The sequence below is a fragment of the Hibiscus syriacus genome, unplaced genomic scaffold, assembly GCF_006381635.1.
Source record: "Hibiscus syriacus cultivar Baekdansim isolate YM2019G1 unplaced genomic scaffold, ASM638163v2 tig00110372_pilon, whole genome shotgun sequence".
Taxonomy (NCBI): Eukaryota; Viridiplantae; Streptophyta; class Magnoliopsida; order Malvales; family Malvaceae; genus Hibiscus; species Hibiscus syriacus.
The window spans coordinates 270,310-289,161 of NW_024062709.1; the positions used below are offsets into that span (position 1 = coordinate 270,310).

Here is an 18,852-nt window from a genome sequence, read left to right on the forward strand (position 1 = left end):
TGGTAGGTAGTTTAATGTAATAGGTAGCGCCTATTTTTTTTTACTATTTACATTATTATACTTGATAATGTTTCCAGTAAATAATCGGTTATGTTATCCTTGATAATATTTTAGACATTTACATAATATATTGTAATAACAAATTAAATAATTAACATATTTTATTATATAAGCACTACCTATTACGTTATAAAGCGCTACCTAATATGTTATTGTGTTTGATAATGTTTCTAGTAATTAACATATTTTATTATATAAGCGCTACCTATTACATTATATAAGCGATACCTAATATATTATTGTGCTTGATAATGTTTCTAGTAATTAACCTATTTTATTATATAAACGCTACTTATTACATTATATAAGCGGTACCTAATATATTATTGTGTTTGATAATATTTCTGATTAAATAATATAACATAACCGATCTAAATTTTAACCGATCATTTATTTAACCGATTATATCATTTCTTAACTGTTTTTTAAACGCCGCAGTGCAGAATTTCCCGAGATTGTGAAAAGGCTAAAAAAAGGGGGATTGGGTCAGCACTAACTTCCTCGTCTTGGTCAGCACTCACATGTGGGGATACCTTACCCTTTTTTCAAGAGCAATCATATGATCCTTTGTGTAAAAAAAAATGATCACAGTAGTTTTCATCATCATGGGGATACCTCACCATTCAAAACTCGATAAGATTTGTGCTATCAGATCATTTGTTTAACCATAGCTTTCATTGTCTCACACAATTAAGCAAATCTAACGGCTCGGAAATTGACAATTGGTCCAGCTACATGCAACTCTTTCATCCATCATCTTCAGTTTCTCAATAATTCATCAAATATCAAAATCAAACAAAAGTTACCTCCCAATTCTAAGCAAATTCAACAGTTTTACCTCAAATAAGGGCCAAAAAGTGAGAAAAAAAGAATTTGCTTCGGATAAAACTTATTTACACGGCAAAGGAAGAGCATTTTCCAAAGAAGACAACCCCAAAGATAATTTTACTATTACAACATTTACACGTACAAGAACTTACCAGCTACCACAAACATTTTCTTTAACCGAACTCGGCTCATCAAAACCCGACTCCAGCGGCGCCAACTCCAACTGAAGTCGGCTCGAGCTTCCTATTCTTCCAAAAACAAGCGTCGGGCGCTAGCTTATCCGATGGTTTCCTCGGCTCAGACTTGCAGCGCGTGAGCGCAAATGGCTCATACCCTTTACCTCCGACAACCTTGTGGTCTTTCGTAGTAGACATAGACCCGCCGCCGCCAGCTCCATTAGATGCAGCAGCAACCGCCGTATCCATCGGCGGAGCAACCGGGAAAGAGCAAGAAGACCTTGGTGGCTGTATAAAGATAGGACGAGGATTAGAGTCAACACTGATTCTTCTCTTGGGTTCATCTCCACCGTCCTTTTGTTTGACCACCGGTTGCTTCCTCTTCTCCGGAAGCCATCTGATGAAATCCGTGCTGCACACCCAAGTCTCCTTGGATACCTCCATTGACAGCTTTGGCTCGCACATCATTAACAGCAAACAATCTGGCAATAACTTCTCTTCACTTTCACTCTCCTTTGAATCATTTTCCGGTTTACCAAATTCGGATCTTTCATGGGTTGTTTCACCTTCTCCCACCACTGTTGAATCTTCTTCTTCTTCTTCTTCTTCTTCAGCTTCAGTTTGATCTTCCCCTTCTTCCACTTCATCTTCATCTTCTTGTTGTAGCAGGTCTTCAATGGCGGATTCATTTTCTTCAAACGGTGGCTTTTCAGCATCATCAAGTGAAACTTCAGTCAAAATTTGTTCTTTTAATGTTGACTCTTGCTGGTTTCTTCCACTACATTTTCATGTTCTTGATCCTGGCATTCTACACTTGTTTCTTCTACAACTTCGCTACTTTCATCCTTCACCAAAACAGATTCAACCTCTGTTCCAGCTTCTGGGATTTCTTCTTCATCATCTGCTTCACAAGAAACAAGCATTTCACCGACTTCATTCACTTCTTCATGTCCCATTTCAGCTTCAACAGTATCCTCTTGGACTAGCGGCCCTTCTTGTTCTTCCAATTTCTCTTCACTTCCATTTCCAGCCTCTTCTGCTGCTTCATCTTCTTCATGTTCATCTTTAGGGAGTGGAGTTTCCCAGAACTTATTAGCAAGGCCAGCCATTTTAACAGGATCAGATCTACATCTCTTCAACAACAAAGCATTTTTAGGTGGTACACAGATACTCGCCCTAGCTTCATCTTCATCATCACCAATATTATCAGTAACAAAATCATTGATTTCAATATCTTCAAAAACATGTCTCCTTCGGCTGCTGCTAATCATCATCCCACTACTTTCCCTTCTCTCATCATCATCTTCTTCCTCACCAACAACCAACTCAATTTCCCTCTCTTTCCCTTCCCCTTCCCAATCTTGAACAGCCACAAGCCACCTTGTGAAAACAGCCCCACATGAAGAAGAAGAAGAAGACCTCCCATTTCCATTCCCATTCCCATTCCCATATCCCCTGCTTTTCTCTTCTTTGTTATTATCCCTTTGGTTAGCCAAACAAGACGACCTGCAAGGTAAAAAACAGTTAAACTCGGACCCAAATGCCCTCAATGCTTCACAAATAGTCAATGGGTAATGCACCCATTTCTTGCATTCTTGCTGCTGCTGCTGTTGATGATGACTACTACTGCTCAAAAAATGACCCATGTTGTAATCTTGATGATCAAGACTGTTGCTGCTTCCATTCCCATGACCCACTTTTCTGAAACTAACTTCTCTTCTTTTAGATCTACAAGCTCTCAACTTTTTCCCCTGTTTCTTGGTCTTCACCCTGACTTGACCTATGCAAGTGACCTTCGGTGAAGACGGCTCGGGGTTCTCGAAACCGCCGCCGCCTCTCTTTTTCCCGTTACTGGTTTTGGGGAACATGGGTGAAGCTTGACCACCTTTCATACTACCATTACTTCGAAGCCTCCAACTGAGCGATGAAGAGAGAGAGATTTGCGAAGAAGAAGAAGGTTCCCTTGAACGACCGGGGCTGATGATCGATTTAGAAGGGATTTTCATCGACGAAGAAGACGAAAGGCGTGAAGTGAAACAAATGAAGAGCTCACTCGTGCTGCTTGTTGCGTTGGTGCCACTAGGCTACTGTTGTTGATGCTAGTACTTCGATGGGGTCGCTCAGGATCCATTATTGATTGATTTTTTTTTCTATTTCTCCTGTGGGATGACCATCTCAATAAACAAAAACCAACGACTAAAAAGTTTTGATTTTTTTTTCTTGGGGATGGTCAATTAAGAAGTAATGGGGGGTTTGGTTGTTTGATAGTTGAAGGGATGCAGAGCTTTACAAATGGAGAAGATTAATGGGAGAGAGAGGGGATAATGAAATGAAGAAAGCGAAAGAAGAGGGGTTTAATGGAAGATGACGAAATGTTGTCTTCAGCTTGCTGTTAGTTTTTTCTTTCTGCTTCCAATGGGGCATGGTTGTTTGTCGGGGAGGTTATGCTGAGTGGGACTAATGCACAGTTAAAAAAATAGTATGATTGGTAAAATAGGTAACCTGTTGTCGAAAATATTATATGTTTTTACTGAAAATATTATTTGTATTGATAATAATAATAGTAATAATAGATATATTATATCGTATGTAAAATACGTTAAAAATCTCAACTTTAACATAATTGATTAATTATTGAAAATATTATCAATAATAATAACATAATAAGTAGCGCTTATGTAACGTAATAGGTATCGTATTTTCAAAGTTGATAGGATTTTAAAAATTCGACGATAATAAAATATGTTAATTACTTGATTTTTTATTAATATTATCAACACATTAGATAACACCTAAAATGTTATCAAAGTTTAAGTTTGAGTCTTAGAAATTCGACGATAACAAAAATATGTTAATTACTGAAAACATTATCAACTATAATAACATAACAAGTAGCGTTTTTTTAAAGCATATGGGTCCTTAGAAATTCGACAATAACAAATATGTTAATTACTTAATTTGTTATTAATATCATCGACATATTAGGTAGCGCCTAAAATATTATCAAAGTTTAAGATAATGAGAAATTAGAAATCCAACGATAACAAAATAGGTTAATTATTTATTTTATTATTAATATTATCAACATATTAAGTAGCGTCTAAAATGTTACTAAAGTTTAAACTGATGGGGCATTCGAAATCTCACGATAACAAAATATGTTAATTTTTTATTTTGTTATAAAAGAATATTAACATACTAGGTTGCACCTAATAATATTATTTTGAATAAAGAAGTATGTTGCAATCTAGAAATTAAAGTTGTGTTTAATGATATTAGTATGATTTAATTTGATAATTATTTTTAAAATAAATATCGATGCTACTATGATATGATGATTAATACTTTAGCAAATATCAATACTTTTATAGTAAATATAGATACATTATTATTATTAATACTTTAGAGTAACCATACTTTTAGAGTAAGTATTCATACTTTCGAATTTAAAAAAAATATTTCAAACAGTTAAGTTGTATATATTTTATCATTTACATTACTGTCGAAACAATATTCATACATTTAGAGTAAGTATGGATACATTATTATTAACTTTTAGAGCATACATATTTTTAGAGTAAATATTCATACTTTCGATTTTTTTTAAAAATGTTTCAAACGATTAAGTTATATATATTTTATCGTTTACATTATTATTAACATTTAAACAAACCGGTAGCTAATTTAGCGTAATAGGTAGTGCTTATTTAATGTAGTAGGTAACACCTATTTAACTAATAGGTAGCGCATATTTTATTTTACCGTTTACATTATTATTAACATGTAAACAAACTTGTAGCTAGTTTAACATAATATGTAGCGCCTATTTTATTTTACCGTTTATATTATTAGTAACCTTTAAACAAATCGGTAGGTAGTTTAATGTAATAGGTAATGCCTATTTTATTTTACGTTTACATTATTAGTAACCTTTAAACAAACCGGTAAGTATTTTAACGTAATAAGTAGCACCTATTTTATTTTACCGTTTACATTATTAATAATTTTCAAACAAACCGGTAGGTAGTTTAACATAATAGGTAGTACCTATTTTATTTTAACCGGTTAAGTTTTAAATATAAGTATCGATACATACAATATAGATATGGATACTTTTTCAGGACAATAGTTGGACATAGCTTACTGTCGAAACAATATCCATATTTTTAGAGTAAGTATCGATACAAAAGCTATGCAATTTATGTTTCAAAATTTTTTAATAGTTCTTTATGTTTTCCACCTACAACATTAATTTAATAATTTTATTTACACAAAAAAATTATTTAATTATTTCAATTTTTATAAAATATTATTTAGAATTTAAATTTAACAATTTTAACTAAAAATAATAATAAATATGTAATATTTATGTTTATTATATTTAATTTAATAATAAAATATATCGTAATATAAAAATAAGTCATTAAACGCTTATAATTACTAAATTAATATCTTAAAATTCACTCAAAAGGTAACCCTAAATTAATGTTTTCTACAATAAAGTAAATACGAATACTTATATATATGTATCGATACCTATCGCTAACCAAAGTTTACCGGTTACCAATTTTTTTTAATAGTTCTTCATGTTTTCCACCTACAGCATTATGAGTCTGTCAACATTTCTGGTAGCGCTTTACCAAATTTGTTAATTATCTTATTAAATTTATGGTCACGCTGTTTCTTAACTGTATATTAGTCTGTATTTCCTTAGACAAACTCGTGTTTGTGTATTTTTCCCTTTTTATTAATAAAATAACTATTTCAGCCTTTTTGGAGTTTTTAAAGCATAAATCAATTTTAGTCTATCAAATTTGATAATTTTTTAAGAGAAAATAACTTTAGTGACAAAAAAAGCCTTATAATATACGATTTTAACCAACTTTTTTTGGATTTGCCAAAATGACCAACAAAATCGCAATGCGAAATAAAAATCGCAATGCGATCTCCAGAATCGCAAATCAGTTCCCAGAATCGCAACGCGATTATGAAGAATCGCAATGCGATAGTACAAATTCGCATTGCGATTTTCCAGAATCGCAACGCGAACATATAAATCGCAACGCGATTCTAACTATCGCAACGAGTATCCGTAAAATCGCAACGCGTATCCGTAAATCGCAATGACAATACGTAAAATCTCAACGCGTATCCGTAAATCGCAACGAGAATACGTAAAATCGCAACGCGTATCCATAAATCGCAACGCGATTTTTAAAGCGCCATTAGAATCGCTACGCGTATTTTATTTTCAAATTCCAAACACGAATATTAATTATCGGAACACTGAACCGTCCACAGTATATCCCGTAATCGCAACTCATAACCTAAAACCTAAAATCACAACTCAGTCCCATCTCCATCTCTCACTCTCTACGGCGAAATCCGTCCCCATCTCCGAAGATTTCCGTCCCCATCTCCGGCGAAATCCCTCACAACCATTCACGGTCAGAAATCCCTCAGAATCATTCAGAAATGGAAAATCAACCTCCGAGGGTTAGTTTTTTTAATTATTTTTATTTTGAAAATTTTGCATTATTTTAGGTTTTTCATATTGAAATTGATGATAAGTTTACTGGTAATTTCAATAATAGATTAACCATTTCACTTAGATTTCTTATTAAATTCATTCGATTGCTGCCAATACTGCTAAACTGTTTAGTCTTTAACCCTGTGAAGTTAGTATTTGTCTTTGTTTTGTCTTTTGGTTGAAGTAATGCAATCCATTAAAGTTTCAATTTGCAGAAGAAGAATAGTTTCTAAACTTAAAATCGCAACATAAAAATGAAAATCGCAACATGAAAATGAAAATCGCAACACGAAAATGACTATCGCAACGAGAGAAATGAAAATCGCAACGAGAAAATCGCAACGAGAAATGAAAATCGCAACGAGAGAATCGCAACGCGAAATGAAAATCGCAATGCGATTTTGGTTTCGCGTTGCGATTATCTCGTTGCGATTTTCATTTCTCGTTGCGATTTTCTCGTTGCGATTTTCATTTCTCTCATTGCGATAGTCATTTTCGCATTGCGATAGTCATTCTCTCGTTGCGATTTTCATTTCAACCAAAAGACAAAACAGTGTTGCAAATTTTAATTTCAAGAATAAACTACTACTCTTTATGTTTATTGTTTTTGGTATATCTTCACAGTGTAGTTTTTGGTATATCTAACTTGGTATGTTTATTGTTTTTGTAGAAATTTTTTTCGGCTTCATTGACATTAAGGAATAAAGTTAGCCTAGCCACTACAATTATTTCGAAGCTTTCACCTGCACAAAGAAAATTGTTTGAGGAAACCTGCTTCGGGCCATGGCTGAGAGTACATCATCCGGGTGGAGATGCTAATTTGACATATTTGTGGCTTCAGACCATGACTAGCGATCTACCCGACAGTATACAACGTGGTGAGGAAGAGATATGGTTTCATTTTCCACCGGCGTATACTTGTTTTGGGCGGAAGGAGTTCTGCTTAATCACTGGTCTACGATTCGGACATGATGATGTAGGCCGGTACACTCATCATATCACCCGCCCATCATGGTTATCCCGGGTTTTTCCTGATGAGTCAATAGAAAAGCCGAACTTACACGTCGACGACCTGAAGAAATTGTTTAATAAGAAAGATGGTTTTACTCGGATGAATGACGTCGATGTTGTCCGAGTATGCCTTCTAGTACTTTTGTATGCCGGCTTTTTAGGCAGAGAATCCAGACAGCCTATTGCTCAGGAGCTAATATTATTGGTAGAGGACCTAAATGCATGGAATCTGTTTCTGTGGGATTCGTATATATGGAAAGCTACCTGGACTAAGTTGTCGTCTGCCTTTGATGACCGCAAAAGTTTGCGTGGCGATGGGTCGAAATACACTTTGTCAGGCTTTGTTTGGGCCTTTAAGGTAAGAATTTCTATATAATGTTTTCAAAATTATAATTAATTATTTAACAATTACTAATGTTTGTTATTATATTATTTGTAGATTTGGATATTCGAGGCTTTCCCCAGCATGCGGACATATGCATTAAAAACTTCAAATGATATTCCTAGGGCTATTTCCTGGAAGAGGAAACGTTTGTTGGATTGGAAGATTTAATACCATATGCAACAATAAATAATGTAAGTTAACACAAATACTATCATATATAAACAAGTGATTAATAGTAGACATTTAACTTTGTTTGAGTTTTTATATTTTTAGGAGGCCAACACTCCATTACAGAGACTGACACCCACGGAGGCTGAGCTTGCCACTGATTGGTGGCAAGCTAGTCAGCATTTTTTTGATGGCACGAATGATGAGCAGCCTCCACTTCCTCCACTTCGAGAGCCATTACCTCACCCAGAGCCATCACCTGATCGACCCGACTATACACCTCTACAACAAGAGCCATCACATATCCCGTCACATCATCGAGCCTCTTCTCCACCATCACCTCATGATAGGCGACCGGTAAAGATGCCACGACTTCTGTCTCCCTGTTCTCCACCTCCATGGGATGAGTCAAGGGAGTTACGTGATGAGGTCAATGCCTTGCGTGAGGAGATCGGTACTCTACGCGATAACGATGGTGTATGGCATGTGGAGGTGTCTACTTTACGTGGTGAGGTTGCCGCTCTACGTGAGATGGTAGTATCGTTGTAGAATGAGGTTCATACTCTACGCAACGAGGTAAGTTTAAGATTTTCCATATTTAACTTGATGATAAATTTACTCGTAATTTCACTTAGATTGCTTAGTAAATTTATTCGGTTGCTGCCAATACTGCTAAATTGTTTATTCTTTAACACTGTGAAGTTAGTATTTGTCTTTTGTTTTGTCTTTTGGTTAAGTAAATTTATTCGGTTGCTGACAATTCTGCTAAACTGTGTATTCTTTAACACTGTGAAGTTAGTATTTGTCTTTGTTTTATCTTTTGGTTGAAAGTAAATTTGTTCGGTTGCTGCCAATTCTGCTAAACTGTGTATTCTTTAACACTGTGAAGTTAGTATTTGTCTTTGTTTTGTCTTTTGGTTGAAAGTAAATTTGTTCGGTTGCTGCCAATTCTGCTAAACTGTGTATTCTTTAATACTCTGAAGTTAGTATTTGTCTTTGTTTTGTCTTTTGATTGAAGTAATGCAATCCATTCAAGTTTCAATTTGCAGAAGAAGAAATAGTTTACTTTCGCAACACGAAACTTAAAATCGCAACGTGAAAAATGACTATCGCAACGAGAAATGAAAATCGCAATGCGAAACCAAAATCGCAACGACAAAATCGCAACGCGAAACCAAAATTGCAACGCGAAACTATAATCGCGTTGCGAAAGCGATTTTCATTTCGCATTGCGATTATCTCGTTGCGATAGTCAAATTCGCATTGCGATAGTCATTTTCGCATTGCTATAGTCATTTTCGCATTGCGATAGTCATTTTCGCGTTGCGATTTTAAGTTTCAGATTCTATTCTTCTTCTGCAAATTGAAACTTGAATGAATTGCATTACTTCAACCAAAAGACAAATACTAACTTCACAGTGTTGAAAATTTAAGTTTCAAGAATAAACTACTACTCTTTATGTTGTCATTGAACCTGCACTAAACCTATATGTTGTCATTTTAAATGTTTATATAAGTGCTTACTTCTGGAATATTATCTGATGCATTTTGTGAACAATGAAATAATAATGACTTGGGTGAATACCATGCAAGTTTGAAATATATTTGTCTTTGTTCTCACTGTTTAATATCATGTCTGTTTATTTACTGATTTATGTATTAATTTATTTTTAGCGGCCCGCTAAGGTGGATGCTCTACGTCGGGTTTTTCTTGCAAGACAGAGTTCACGCATCAGACGGCGTACACGTGCCATTACGTCTCCGTTCACCCCAATAGTGTGAAGAATCCGTAAGAAAAAGCCCGACTCACATGTCATCGTTCAAGAGGCCTCCCCTATCGTTCAAGAGGCCCCTATCATCCCTCAAGAGTCCCCTCCTACCGTTTAATAGGCCACTGTCATCGTTGAAGAGGTCCCTCCCAATATTCTAGAGCCCGATTCACACGGCGTAATATATCAAATTATTGAGAAGCCCCCTCACGTACCGGACATGATGGATGACTGTTGGCTTTCGTATAAGTTACCAGCCAGTACCATTCCGGCAGATGAAGTGGAGATGAAACAATTACCGGAAATAATTCTGGATAATACCCTTTGGGCTAAGACCGCAGTTGATTTATATCTACATGAGCGGAGCCAAGGGTGTTACGCTGACATATACAAACTCAACGATGATATGCATTTGTTGATTGAATGATCTTGGTGGGGTGTATTATTAGGGGTTGAAGACAACAGCTATTTCGATGGGGGGGTAAGTCTTATATTTCTTATATTTCAGTTTGATTAATTTTTTTTAAAATTTATGTAATTCACTAATATATGTCTTTTTTTGTAAAATAACATATTGATGCATGGGTGACACGTCTTCTAATTGTAAGGAAATTGAAGAAAAATATTAAAAAAACGCGATATACAATTATGCCGACGTCTTTTCACATAGTTCACTTGAAGAATCAACGACAGGAATCATATGTGTTGGCTAATGGACAAGCTAAACTTTATCCTGCATGGTGGGAGGTCGATAAGGTTAGTATATTTGTTTAAATATTTTAATGGTGTTCATAAATAAGTGCGCAATTTGAATTATTACATTTCGATGCAGGTGTTTATCCCTGTTTTGGACAGTACTCATTGGTTTCTCGTCGAGCTTCAGCTCCCATCCCTAAAGACAATAGTATATGACAGCATGATAAATTACATATCATTGTCTGATTTGAGAGATATGATTAAGGGATTGAGCTCTCATTTGGCTAAATTCTTGGATGCAATTGATTATTGGACTAAGTCTGGAAACAAGAAGCCAAAGAAGTTCAATGTTACAGTTATCAGAGACGAGACCGCGCCACAACAAACGAAGGAAGCCAGAGGGGATTGTGGTCCTCTCGTATGCATGTGCTTGGAGCGTTTGACGACAGGAAGTACACATTTTCTACCTCCCACCGATAGAGATAGAGGTGCAGTAGGCTTGTGGTTTTGGCATTTTATGGCTAGAGCGATATATGCGAGACGCTGCCTACCTGCATCCGTGTTATGAAAGTGTCCATAAATAATTTGTAAGTCAAATGCAAGTGTTGTTAAACATATTTACTCTTTTTGGTTTGAAAATGTTTGGTTAAGTAGCTAGAATTCAATAATTTGCTGTTTGTAGGTTTTAGATGTGTAGAAAGTGTTGTTGATTCAATGTTTGGTTTCTGCAGGTTAATCTTGAAGTGAGCTGCGTGAAATGGATGTATGAGTGCAAAAGTTGATTTCATTATTATTTTTTGATTGTTTAATTGATTTGTAAAAGATGATTTGTTAATGTTGATTTGTTTAATTGATGTGTACATAATATTTGTGCTTGTTTAATTGATTGAAATGTAATAGTTGATTTGTTGATTTCAATCTGCATTATGTTGAATGCAAAACAGAAAATCGCAATGCGAAATGAAAATAACAACGAGTGAATCGCAATGCGAAATGATAATCGCAACGAGTGAATCGTAATGCGAAAATGAAATCGCATCGCGTTGCGATAGTCAATTGCCAATTCGCATTGCGATAGTCAATTCCGCATTGCGATAGTCTTAGGGGCTCTAAATTCAATTTATTTGCAACACGTAACATTAGAGTTTCATAAGTTAACTTTTTTAATGACAGTTTTAGTTGAAGATTCATGGGTAAATGCATATATTGTAAAACACCATGAATATTCTCCCATGACCCTCTAAAACACAAATCTATCCAAACATGATCAACATTAGATGATTTCATTATTGTAAATTAATTTACTAAACAAACGAGCTGCGAAACTAAAACCTGTTGCCGGATGGGGAATGATGTCGTTGGATATAGGAACGGATGTTGCCGGAGAGAGTGATAGATGGAGATGGAGATGGAATGAGTTGCGATTTAGGGATTTAGGTTATGAGTTTGCTGCTGCTGCGTAGTTATATACCCAAAACATTTGTGTTGTGAAATTAAAACCTGTTGCGAATTCAGAAATCGAGTTGCGAATTTGAAATTCAGTATTGTGATAGTCAGAATCTCGTTGCGATTTACAGATTCGCATTGCGATTTACAGATTCGCATTGCGATTTACGTATTCGCATTGCGATTTACGTAATCGCAATGCGTATCCGTAAATCGCAACGACAATACGTAAATCGCAACGCGAATTTGGGAAATCGCAATGCGATAGTCAGAATCGCGTTGCGAATCTGGAAACTGATTTGCGATACCGGAGATCGCGTTGCGATTTACGGATATGCGTTGCGATTTTACGTATTGTCGTTGCGATTTACGGGTACGTATTGCGATTTACGTATACGCGTTGCGATTTACGTATTCTCGTTGTGATTTACGGATACGCGTTGCGATTTTACGTATTGTCGTTGCGATTTACTGATACGCATTGCAATTTTACGGATACTCATTGCGATAGTCATAATCGTGTTGCGATTTATATGTTCGCGTTGCGATTTTCATACTCGCGTTGTGATTCTAGAAAATCGCAATGCGAATTTGTACTATCGCATTGCGATTCTTCATAATCGCGTTGCGATTCTGGGAACTGATTTGTGATTCTGGAGATCGCGTTGCGATTTTTATTTCGCATTGCGATTTTGTTGGTCATTTTGGTAAATCCAAAAAAATTGATTAAAATCGTATATTAAGGCATTTTTGGTCACTGAAGTTAATTTCTCTTTTTTTAATTTGACTCTTTAAGTACAAAAAAATATAAAGATTAAATTATAAATTAAAAAAATATAAATAAAACATATGTCAAATAACGGTTTATTTTTAACGCATGTTACCACGTAAGCACTTAAATTAATAGCTTTGGAAACTTTAGATATTTACTTTGAGTAAAAAACACGTTATGGATTAATTTTTTTTTAAACATGAGAATGATTTAATTGTTCATATTTTTATGTATCTTTAAAAAATGAAGAATCAATATTTCTTTATCATAATTTTTTTTATTAAAATGAGATGATTATAAGATAATATTTATTTTAAAGATTTAAAATTATTTGACAATGAATACACTCAAATACCTTTATTTGCATATATTAATGCTTGAACCTGTGACCTCTATAAAAAGAATAAACCCTTTAGGCCCCATTTAATTCATGAAATATTTTATTCTTGAGAGGAATATTTTTTTCCGGTATTAAGATACTTACGTTTGGTTTCTCTATATTACCAAGTGATAGTCAAAAATTAATACCAACAGTAGTATTTTCTTTCTGTTTTCCTGAGAATGTTAGTCCTCATCTTTATTTATTCTCGTTCCCGTTGTCTAAAATACCCTCTCCCGGCTTGGTTCTGCTGAAACAAAATCTTCTTGCGTATTAGGTATTTGCTTCTGGTGATATTTCAATTTTTATTTTCAACATTTTTCTTGGTTTGTTTCATTGTTCATCTACTTTTGATCAGTGTTTTCTATTTTTTTCGCAATGGAATTGAGGTTTGTTTCATTGTTGAGTTTTGGCTGCTCTTCATTTTCCTTTCCTTAATATGATCGACTATTAATTTAGTTTCTCATAGGGTGAGTTTTATGATTTTAATTTTTATGAAGATGTTCATGTATGGTTTGAGTTTCATGAGCATGTCTAAGTATTAAGGATAGCATTGAAAATTTGGATTTTTAAGTTGTAGATGATGATGCATTGCCCAGAGGACAAGTTCTGTCATTTTCATTTTTAGATTGGAGAGATTCATGCTTGGGTTCTTATTAAGCATTATCTAGTAGAGTATCAAGGAATAAAGCCTAGAATTGTTGTTGAATACTGTCTCATGCTTGGGTTCATTACTTCGACACTCTTTCCTTCCAATTTTTCACGGAAAAAGGAAGAAGAAAAATTTACCTGCGATTCATTTTGGTAGCAAATTTTAAAACAACTAAAGCCAACCCATTTGCTTAAACCCCACGTAAATCCAAAACCAACCCTTTTTTACTTCAATATGTACCTTCAGCTCTATGCAAATGTCGGTTTCTTGAAGAAAGCATGTGATCTGTTTGAGTCAATGCCTGAAAGAACTCTGATTTCTTGGACTATCCTGATGTCGGGCCAAGCATGGTCCTGGTAAGGAAGCCTTGGCATTGTTTAAACACATGTTGTCTGCTGATAAAACGGTGCGCCCTGACTCGTATGTTTATGCGGTTGTGTTGAGAAGTTGTGGGGAAACGACGCAATTGGGGTCTGACAGAGGGGTCCATGGCCAAGTTTTGAAGAAATGAGAGGCTTTTCTTGATGGGTTTTTGCAGAATTCTTTGGTGAATATGTACTCAAGTTGTGGCCTTTTAGAGGATGATGTTTTGGTTTTTGATGGGATTGAGAATCCTGGTTTGGTTGCTTGGAGTTCCATGTTAAGTGCTTACGTGTAAAATGGGCTTGAAAAAAAGGGTTTGTATCTTTTCTCGATATGATTTCTAAGGGAATCGAGTTGGATGCTTTTGTGTTTTCAGTGGTTATCAAGGCATGTTCCAATTTGGAGCAGTTGAATTTGGGAAGTCAACTACATGGTTTGATGATCAAGAAAGGATTTGGGGAAGGTTGTTGTTTGTTTCTGGACAATAGTTTAATGGATTTTTATGCAAAATGTAAGGATTTGAAAGGATTAAAGCGAGTTTTCGACCATTTGTCTGAGAAAGATTTAGTTTCATGGAACACATTGATCATGGGTTATGTACATAAATTTCATTACTTTGAAGCTCTTAGGAATTTCAGAGTTTTAATGCATCGAGTTTGTTATTGTGATGATTTCACCATTACAGGTCTTCTCAAGGCAAATTTGAGTTTACACGAGATGGACTATGGTAGGCAGGTTCATAGATATATAGTTAGGACCGACTTAGTATTGAATATTATTATAGCAAGCATGCTAAAATGGTGCTATCTGTTATTGAATCTTGACGCAGGGAAAGTATTCCACTCCTTGGCCAGAAAACTAGATGTTCATTCCGATCCATATGTTACAAGTGCATTGATTGATATGTATTCCAAATGTGGGATGCCAGAGGCAGCTTCAAGGGTTTTCGAAAGAGTAGAAGATCCGAGAACCGTAACGTGGTCAGCTCTGATCTCTGGACTTTCATGGAATGGGTGGTTTGTGGAAGCACTTACATGTTTCCAGAAAATGCAGTTTAATGGTATTGAAGCAAATGAGTTCACCTTAACATCTGTTATTCTAGCTAGTGTGGCTTTAGGTGAACTTAGAAAGGGAAGGGAATTACATTGCAAGATACTCAAAAGCTTGTTATGAATCAAATCTTTCTGTAGTTAACATGCTCATAAATCTTTACTCAAGATATGTTCTTCGATTTCTGATGCTGAGATCTCATGGAATTTATTGATACAGGCCTGCCTCAAGGCAAACGATCATGAAATGATTCACAGACTTCTCAGGAGGATTCAGTCGTGCTCCGGTTATATTGAACCGATCACTGTTTGTGATATTTTCAGATCATGCAACAGCCCGGTGCATTTGCATATGGGGATGCAAACTCAGGCTTACATGATCAAAAGAGGTCTTCTTTCGCATCCTATTATGGAAACGATCTCATTCAGATATATTCCGACCGTGGACAAATTGCAGAGGCTAATTCGGTGTTCGAATTGATGCCCGAGAAGAGTTCTTCATCTTGGACGCCGATCATCTCTGCAGAAGTGGAGCATGGACATCCATCTGAAGCTCTGGCTTTATTTAATGATTATGAGGAGGAGGAATAAATTAGTGGACTCAAGCACGTTAAAATCAATCTTGAAGGCATAGTTCATCTATTAAAATTTTCATATGCTTATTTAGTTAAATGTTGATGTAAAATTTTAATATATTTTTAGATAAATAATGTATAAAATAATATTATTTATAATTAAAATAATAAATGATATTACTCTTTTATTCTATCCATTTTTCTTTTAAATTTTATAAAAAAAGTATATATAAATTTTATTAAAAATATATAAATTTAAAATAATAAAGTAATATATTTTCGATGATTTTTTATATAAATATTTACATTTAAATATTTAGAATTTCACTTGTTAACACATATAGAACAAGGACAATTTGTAAAATATACCACTCAGTAATCTCATATTCCTTCAACCAAACACTGTAATCATACATTCCTGTCAAACATACCAAACACAGCAATGTAACATTCCCAGTAATGTATCAGGTAATGTTACATTCCAATAATCTCATTCCCGGAGGTAATGTTACATTCCATGAGCCAAACGCACCCTTAATCTATGAAGTAGTTTTAAAGTTTTACTTTTGAATTGAATGTATAATGGTTAAACCGCGTGCTTTTATAATGAAGGGACCAATTTATTCTCAATCATATAGTATAGGGAGCTGATATGTAATTTAAACTGATTATAGTTACCATTGTGCTTGAAAGAGTAATCTGAGAAAAGACAGCAACATATGGACGTGTTTGGAATCTTTATTAGTACTACATTTCAAGAACTACGGAGAAAATGAAATTACAAAATTAGTTATTAACCTTTTCTAGGAAATTTGATTATTGATTTGCAGTGAAAACCGATATATTAAATACGGATGTTATAAAAAAATGTATAATTGCATAAAATTTTAATTATTTGCAAATAACTTATTTATTCTTTATCAAACTTCAACTAAGTCATTAATATTATTTATGCATATAAGATTATAACATACTAGTTTAAATATATATCGATAATTATTTAATTATGGTTTTAAAAATAAACTTTACATTTAATAAATTACTACTATTATTAAAATTATTTTAAAAATGTTTCATAGATTAAACTCCTATATGTATCAATAACAATTGGAGTAAGATAACGTTTGCCCCAATCTTCATTTCTTTGTGTGTCCGATTCATGCACAAAACCATCCACGTGACTGGTTTTAAGAGCTTGATAATATATTCGATAAAACATTAACTAAAGCACGTAGGTAATTTTGTGCAATAATAACAAAATTGGTAGAAATAATAATATTTTAAGAATTTTTTTTACTAATTTTATTAAAAAATAATAACAAAATCGATAATATATTTTCTTAATCATATATTAAGATTGTCCTACTGTAAAACTTTCGTTTAAAAAATGGATTAACGTTATAGCCAAAAGTGACGTGACAATTAAAACCATATTTTTTACGGACTTGCAAAAACTCATCTGTCAATCTGCAAACATAAAATAACAGTTGGATTTACATTATCATATAATTTAAGTATATTTTTAATGGTTTCATTTTATATCCTTAAACTCTTAAGTGTTGGGTTCAAATGATGTAAGATTATTTTTGAGAATGACATTATTAAGATGTAACATTACTTTGTGAATATTTTATTATTTTGTTTGATTTGTTTAGCGGGAATATAAAATTTCAGTGTTTGGTTAGAAGAATATAAAATTACTTGAATGCATATTTTACCAAATTATCATTTTAATATAAGTTAAACTTTAATATTAAATTATAAATATTTGAATGAAAAGTCATAAAAATATTTTAATCATTATATTATCTAACTTTTGAGAAAAATATATTTAATATATAATTAGTATATTAAACTTATTTTTTAAAATAATTTTCATAAGTATCTTATATATAATATAATATAACATGGAAAAAATAATATTACGATCTCAAGTGGGTAAAAATATTATTTTTAATGTATAAGATCTATTTTTAATAACTTAAAGTTATATATCATTTTAAATAATTATATTTTTACAATAATATCATTTTTCACCTCATAAAATTATAAATAATTAATATATTGAATATTAAAAATGTAAAATAATTTTAAATACTCAAATTCATTAATATTTTACTAAATTAAACTCTTTGTATATTATTATTATATTTATAATTTTGAGTAAAGTGTAAAAAAATAAGAATTGACAAGGATTGTTATAAAAAAAATTATTAGTCTAAGGGTATTTTTGACCAAAATGATGGGAATTATATAATACATAAAAATTTGGAGGTAATGACATTTACATAATTTTAACCAAAAAATGCTACCATTAAGAAAATATTATTCCCTTCCGTGAACCAAACATGAAAATATTATTCTACAAAAAATTATTCCCTTTGACAATAATATTTTTCGTAAACCAAACCCACCCTTAACATAATTTGGTAAACGTGGTAATGTAAAAGTGTGTTTGGGGTATCAAGCACCATCCGTGTGCCCTCTTTTTTCTTCATTTCCCTTTTGCTTTTGTTTCCCAAACTTCCCAAATAGGTCCAATACAACAAATAAAGAAATGAGAGAGAGAGAGAACAGTGGAAGGGTTTTATATAAAAATAATAATTTTTAAAAATAAATGGCATTATATATATATATATATATATATATATATATATATATATATTACGTGTTTGTTTCATATATGTTACAATAATGTCATTTTCTGTGTTATTAGTTGTCATTTATCTTGTTAATTTTTTAAAGAAAAATAAAATAGAATAATAAGATGGGAATAAGGAATGCACGTATGGAAACTCTTCCTTTTGTGTGGTCAAATTTTTCATCACTCATTCATGTTCTATATTATTATTGTTGATGAAGATTAACTTCTAAATAAATAATTTGCGTGAGTTTAAAATTCATATGATCACAGGATTTTTAACGCAATTGACATTACAATCATTAAATTCTTAATATGATTTTATGACGGTTCACTGCATTTAAGAAAAACT

At 33.3% G+C, this 18,852-nt stretch overlaps 2 pseudogenes; one reads left to right on the forward strand and one right to left on the reverse strand.

The window, feature by feature from the left end:
• Positions 1-972: 972 nt before the first annotated feature.
• On the reverse strand, positions 973-3,297 carry LOC120121431 (annotated as a pseudogene).
• Positions 3,298-14,106: 10,809 nt separating this feature from the next.
• On the forward strand, positions 14,107-15,918 carry LOC120121360 (annotated as a pseudogene).
• Positions 15,919-18,852: the final 2,934 nt, after the last annotated feature.